Source organism: Palaemon carinicauda, chromosome 27 (assembly GCF_036898095.1).
Source record: "Palaemon carinicauda isolate YSFRI2023 chromosome 27, ASM3689809v2, whole genome shotgun sequence".
Taxonomy (NCBI): Eukaryota; Metazoa; Arthropoda; class Malacostraca; order Decapoda; family Palaemonidae; genus Palaemon; species Palaemon carinicauda.
The window spans coordinates 96,140,177-96,147,676 of NC_090751.1; the positions used below are offsets into that span (position 1 = coordinate 96,140,177).

Here is a 7,500-nt window from a genome sequence, read left to right on the forward strand (position 1 = left end):
TAGTGATTCTTTGTTATCCTTTATTTTATTATTCTTTATTTTGTTATTCTTTATTTTATTATTCTTTATTTTAATGTTCTTTTAGTTGTTATTTGTTATTTTATTTTGTTAATTTTGTTTTGTTGTTATTTTGCTATTTAATCAATTCATCATTATTCCAGGTTTCTCGTTGCTCACCACAACACAATGAGAGTGGGCACACTACAAGATATGTAAGTTCTAAATGTTGCAATCTGTTGACAGTTAAATTGCTAAATTGCTATTTGTTACCTCCTATGCAGACAGCTGTTGGGATGTTAACTGTAACTTCCATAGTCTCTTGATATATTTAGAAATTATAATTATAATTTTTATTATCATTATTATTGTCATTGTTGTAGTTGTAGGGGTTGTAATTTTTATTTTAGTAGTTTTCCTTATTTTGTTGTATTTGTTATATTTAGTTATTTTTGTTGTAGTTAGTGATGCGGTGTTTGTTGTAGTTTTTTGTTGGTGTTGTGGGTGTTTTTGCTGTTGTTGTTGTAGTTTTAGTTGAAGTTATGGTTGTTGTAGTTTGTCATTATAATTTTCTTAATATAATTATCATTTATTTTATCATTTATTATTGTTTTGGTTGTAGTTATTGTTATTATTGTGGTTGTAGAGATGGTTGTTGTAGTTGTTATAAATGTAATGTTACTGGTATAATTTCTTTTGTTGTAATTGCTATTTATGTTGTAGTTATTAGTGTTGTTATAATGTTGTTGTAGTTGTTGTTATTATCACTGATGTTTGAGTTTTGTAGCACTTTTTGTTATTGCAATAGTATTTATTATGATATTGGCATTGTTATTATTGTAGTTGCTATTAATGTTATTGTTTTGGTTATAGTTTTTATTATTTTATTTTTTACTCTTGTTGTAGTTATTGTAGTTGGAGTTGTGGCTGTTATGTAGATGTCATTGTTGTAGCTTTAGCAGTAGTTGTTGTTGTAGCTTTAGCTGTATTTGTTTTCATACCTTTAGTTGTTGTTGTAGCTTTAGCTGTAGTTATAGCTGCTGTTGTAGCTTAGCTGTAGCTGTTTTAGCTTTAGCTGTTGTTGTAGCTTTAGCTGTGGCTTTAGCTGTAGTTGTTGTTGTAGCTGTAGCTGTTGTAGTAGCTTTAGCTGTGGCTTTAGCTGTAGTTGTTGTTGTAGTTGTAGCTGTTGTAGTAGCTTTAGCTGTAGTTGTTGTTGTAGCTTTAGCTGTAGCTGTTGTTGTAGCTTTAGCTGTAGCTGTTGTTGTAGCTTTAGCTGTAGCTTTTGTTGTAGCTTTAGCTGTAGCTGTTGTTGTAGCTTTAGCTGTAGCTGTTGTTGTAGCTTTAACTGGAGCTGTTGTTGTAGCTTTAACTGGAGCTGTTGTTGTAGCTTTAGCTGGAGTTGTTTTTGTAGCTTTAGTTATAGTTGTTGTTGTAGCTTTAGCTGTAGTTGTTGTTGTAGCTTTAGCTTTGGTTGTTGTTGTAGCTTTAGAATTAGTTGTTCTTGTAGCTTTAGATGTAGTTGTTGTTGTAGCTTTAGATGTAGCTGTTGTTGTAGCTTTAGCTGTAGCTGCTGTTGTAGCTGTAGCTGCTGTTGTAGCTTTAGCTGTAGCTGCTGTTGTAGCTTTAGCTGTAGCTGTTGTTGTAGCTTTTGATGGTGTTTTTTGTAGCTTTAGCTGTAGTTGTTTTTGTAGCTTTAGCTGTAGCTGTTGTTGTAGCTTTAGCTGTGGCTGTAGCTTTAGCTGTAGCTGTTGTTGTAGCTTTAGCTGTAGCTGTTGTTGTAGCTTTAGCTGTAGCTGTTGTTGTAGCTTCAGCTGTAGTTATTGTTGTAGCTTCAGCTGTAGTTATTGTTGTAGCTTTAGTTGTAGTTATGGTGGTAACTCTTGTTATTGCTGTAATTCTTGTTATTAATGTAATTCTCAGTGCTGTAGTTGTTGAAGATTTAGTTAATGTAGTTGAAGTAGTTGTAGTAATATTTTTATTTGATCTTGTCGTAGTCATAAGTGTAATTATTGTTAATTGTTGTTGTTATAGTTCTTGCTTCAGTTTTAGTTTTTTTTATTACTTATTCTTATTTATCTATTATTGGTGTAGTTTTTAGTTGTATAGCAGTCATTGATGTTGTTGTTTGTAGTGGCTGTTGTTGTTGTTGGTGTTAGTATAATCATTATTATTGCTATTGTTGCAGTTGTTATTGTTACAATAATTATTATTATATTAGTTATTTTTTTGTTATTTTTCCTGCCATTTTAACACCATCTATCATTTTGAGGGTTTTTGTTCTCAAATCTACTAAATCTATTGGAGATTGTTTCTTTGTCATACCGTGACAATGGTATGAAGTTTTTCATTATTTTAGCTGTAGTTGGTGTTGTTATTGTTGTAGTTTTTGTTACTATTTTTGCTGTTATTGTTACCTTTTACTTGCTATTTTTGTTATTATATATTGCTCATTTTATTATTTGAAATTATTGTTTGTTCAATTATATATATATATATATATATATATATATATATATATATATATATATATATATATATATATATATATATATATATATATAGTATATATATATATATATATATTACATTTAATAGGTTTTTTTAGTTAATATTTTATTGTTACTTTTAGTTATTGTTTTTATTGTTTATTTTAGTTATTGTTTTTATTGTTACTTATTATCATGGTTATTGTCGGAGTGGTTATCATCGTTGTCCTAACTGCAGTTGTAGTTTTTAATGTCTTATTTTATAGGTTATGGAAGTTGTCTGGTTTCAGTTCCAGTATCATGAGAATAGATGCTCACCAGAACGTCAGTCGGGTACACCCAACCACCCACCATAGTGCCAAAACACAGCACTGACCTCCCTAGTAAGCAGCTTAAAACTCCCAGTCCAGAGCTGGGATCGATCTGTTGACATGCGATTGCTAGGCGGACGCCTTACCATTGTACTAGCCAGGAGGCTTTTAACATTATTATTATTATTATTATTATTATTATTATTATTATTATTATTATTATTATGGGAAACTCTTAGGCAAACCCTCCTTAACTTGGTAACTTGGTTCGAGTGTCGCTCAGTCTCTTTAGTTCCTTTTGTTGCTGCAGCCTCACTATCCTTGTGAGCTAAGGATGGGGTGTTTGGGAGAGTCTAAAGGTCTCTCTGCTGAGTCATCAGCAGCCATTGCCTGGCCCTCCTTGGTCCTTGGTGGAGACAGGTCTTGGGCACTGATTATAATATGGTCAGTCTCTGCCATTGTCCTACTCGGTAGGGCAATGTCACTGTCCCTTCCCTTTGCCTTTGGTCGCTGCAACCTCTCTATCCTTGTGAGCTAACGATGGCGGGTTTGGGGGAGCCCCTATGTCTATCTGTTGCCTGGCCCTCCTTGGTCCTTGGTGGAGAGGGGGCTTGGGCACTGATCAAATACAGTATATGGTCAGTCTTCAAGTAGGACAATGTCACTGGCCGTTACCTCTGGCATTCATGGGCGGCCTTTAAACCTCTTTGCAAGAGAGAGAGAGAGAGAGAGAGAGAGAGAGAGTTCCCAACCAGAGCTCGAGATGAAGTATGAAGGGGAACTGGAAATGAGCAAAAGACTATTTCTGGGGATTCATGGAGTTTTGATACGAGCTCTAATAGAAGTTTTGGTGGAGAGTCCTTTCGCGTGTGAGGGGGAGACAGAGACCTGGGAAAAAATATATATGAAAAGAGAAGGGACATGGAAGAAACGCGGAACGACTTATTGGAACAATATTGCCGTGCAATAGAAGTCTGGGAATGGGTGGGAGATATATCAGGTAAGATTTTTTGTTTTTTATTTTGCTGTTTCTCTTTTTCTTGAATGGAATATCATTCTTTCTGTAGGATTAATTTGCAATATTTTAAAATTTCCTAGGAAAAACTAGAAAATTAGTGAGCGTATTGATAATTCTTTGTATTGTATAAAAGTTAACTTGTAATTTTTCTTATGATTTTTGGAAAAGTTTAAATTTTTATCCTTGATCTCTTATTCTTTGTAGTGTAAAAGTTAAGTGGATTCTTATTTCCTGATATAGGCAGCGAAAAATTACCACTTATAAAAAATTACTTTATTTCAAATAGGCTACATTAAAACATCTATAGTAAGACACTATAAATTCCGCTCTATAAGTTCTATCGAAAACGGTACTCAAGAATTAAGAACGTATACTTAAATTTATTCAAAGAAACTGAAATCGTATTGTCTCTCTAATAATAAGTCAAATGAGGATACGTAACCTAAATTTACAGTAAATAGAAGTATCAAGACGTATTCTGGATCCTTTCTATCATACTATATCAGGGTTCCATCTCGATAACGAAGAAGTAAACTTTCGAATGGGGCAGTAAATCCGATTTCTCTATGATAATTTCTTCCCAATTCAGATGTCGAAACTTTTTCTCTGTGTGTACGATGTCCCATTCTCTCCCCAACGCAATCTATGATGAGTTAAAGACCGTGATAAGCATCTCTCTCTCTCTCTCTCTCTCTCTCTCTCTCTCTCTCTCTCTCTCTCTCTCTCTCTCTCTCTCTCTCTCTCTCTATTTAGGTAATAATCAGTCCACATATACCTTTCCAAGGTCCTTTTTCTATAAAGCCCAATAAACCTGAGAGAAAAGTATTGTCTCCATAAAATCGTACATTGACCAACTCTAGAATGATCCTTGGGTTCATACGTGCGAGAAATGAAAGATGGTTATAGCCGGAAAGCTATTAACTTTGTCACAACCAATGCTGACTCTTATAACTATCCTTAAGATTATTCAACAGATATAATAAAATGTGGAACGCCAGATGTATTCTGTTGATAACTACATTTTAAGTCTGATATTATTAGTTTTGTTTATTGGTAGTTTATTAGAGAAGGATGATAAAGAGAGATGAGTGTTGGTGGAAGAGATTACCATTACTTGCAGGGATTGGAGAGGGCGCTTCAGGCAACCGACCCCTTAATGTAGGGATAATGGTGTGATAGCAGGAGAAGAAGAAGTAGTAGTAGTAGTAGTAGAAGTAGAAGTAGAAGTAGGAAGTAGTAGTAGTAGTAGTAGTAGTAGTAGTAGTTGTAGTAGTAGGATTTAGAAAAAAAGTAGTAGTACTAGTAGCAGTAGAAGTACTAGTAGTAGCAGTAGTAGTAGTACTAGTAGTAGTAGGAGAAGAAGAATATTTATTACTCCCTCGGCAGGAATTGTAAATCTCGAAGTAGGTTTATTTTGGAAGATGCCACCGAGAGTGAAAATCTAATAGGTGTGAATTTGATTGTCGGGACATGCAACGTCTGTTGCAGATTCAGATACAATGGCGATTGGGGTATCTGGGATTGCCTTCTGCATTCGGATTTGATTGGAAGTTACGTGCATGAAGATAAAACAGTTTTTTTTGGAAATGCGAAATTAATAAAGAAAATAGATTAAAAATAATCATGCAAATAATATATGAACAAGAGATTATATTAGTTGAACTAGTGTTAGAATTTTCTTTGAGTTTAATTAATATTTGTTTTATAATTAGAATTATAATTTTCTCTGAAAATTTAAATTTTTTTTTTAGAAATTCTAAATTATATTAATGTACGGAAAAGAGATAATATTAGTTTGAACAAGAGTAAAGGAAAATTTATGATTGACAGTAAATGTTGTGAGTTTAACAAGTATTTATTTTATAATCAAAATTATAGATTTTAAATATATACAAACTTTGAAGCCAAAAACTAAATTTAAAATGAAAGTGATCCAGGCAATAGATTTCCAACAAGACTTACAGAATCATGTAATGAATGAAACTATTAAACTATTGCATCAAAATGATGTTTTCTTAGCTATCAACATTTTAATTGTGAAGAAGTTACATGAATTTTGATTTTTTGTTGCAGGTATAAGAGAGAAGTATACAGTACCGTTAAAAATTTTCTATATTTTTTTCTTAAACCAACCAGTAAATAGGGATTACAGTAAAGTTTATTGAATTAAACATATTAGAAAAAAGTTGCTTGCTATATATATACACACGCATGTGCAACCATCCACACATTCATACATATACACATACACTTACACACATGAATGAACACACATCCACATATATCCCTTTATATATAATTATTAAAACAACTAATGCATCCAAATTTATTCCAGGCACCTTGAAAAACAATCCAGGATCAAAACCCTTCCAGCTAAGGAATGAAGAATACAAATGTTCCAGAAAATGAAACTGCATTTTTGGAGATTCATACAGTTTTCATACTAACATTAGAAGAAGGTGCGGAACCAGTCATTTTTTTTTGCAAGTGAGGGAGGACGAAGAGACAATACAGCCAAGGAAAAAAAAAAAAGTATACTCGAAAATACAAAGAGAGGAACCACAAGGAAAACTCATTGGAACAATATTGGCGTGTAATGGAAGTCGACAAAACAAGTAAGGTCACTTGTTTTTTTCTTATAGAAACTTAGTTTTTTGGTGGTCTTATTTGCAAAATCTACGCGCGATCGCGATTGCACGCATGCACACACACATATACAGTAATATTTTCATATCATATATATATATATATATACATATATATATATATATATATATATATATATATATATATATATATATATATATATATATATATATATATATAGTCAAAATATATATAGATGTATAGATATATATATATACATATATATATATATATATATATATATATATATATATATATATATATATATATATATATATATATATTAGAGATATAGAGATATAGAGATATATGTATATATGTATATATGTATATATGTATATATATATGTATATATATATATATATATATATATATATATATATATATATATATATATATATATATGTCAATATGTATATATATGTACATATGATATACATACATATATATATATATATATATATATATATATATATATATATATATATATATATATATATATATATATATTTATATATATTTATTTATATATATATATATATATATATATATATATATATATATATATATATATATATATATATATATATATATATATATATATATATATATATACTCTTCCACAAATTGCTGAACTAGCGGTTTAGGGGGGATCGGAAACGTTGGATCGTTGAGTATATGTCTGTGTGTCTTTCTAAATATTCAGTCGCGTACAGTAGTATTAGAATATAGGCGTAAAATTCTTCTATAACATTACAGTTCCTAAAACCATTTGCAGAATAGTTTATACTTTCAGAACACGCTTCTGGCGCTCTATATCCGGTTTGCATCTCAAACGTCAATCTTTAAAAAAATCTTATGACTTATTTTAAAAAGCTCTTTACATATTCAAAATCAGTTTGAACTTCGAAAGTGGTTGTTTGTGTGTGTCTTTTCTGTCTTTCTTTATACGATGTACCGGTCCAGTGATATGTTGAAAATATACGGTTTTATGTTCCGCAGTCGTTCCAATTCTCTCTCTCTCTCTCTCTCTCTCTCTCTC

General features: G+C 31.3%; 1 long non-coding RNA gene across 1 annotated transcript in view; it reads left to right on the plus strand.

Annotated features, from left to right (window-relative positions):
- The first annotated feature begins 160 nt into the window (after positions 1-160).
- The window catches only part of LOC137621250 (uncharacterized), a 14,898-nt gene continuing 7,558 nt past the window's right edge, over positions 161-7,500 (plus strand). The window contains exons 1-2 of the long non-coding RNA XR_011040195.1: positions 161-212; positions 6,148-6,427. This is a non-coding gene — a long non-coding RNA (uncharacterized lncRNA). The remainder of the gene's footprint in view (positions 213-6,147; positions 6,428-7,500) is intronic.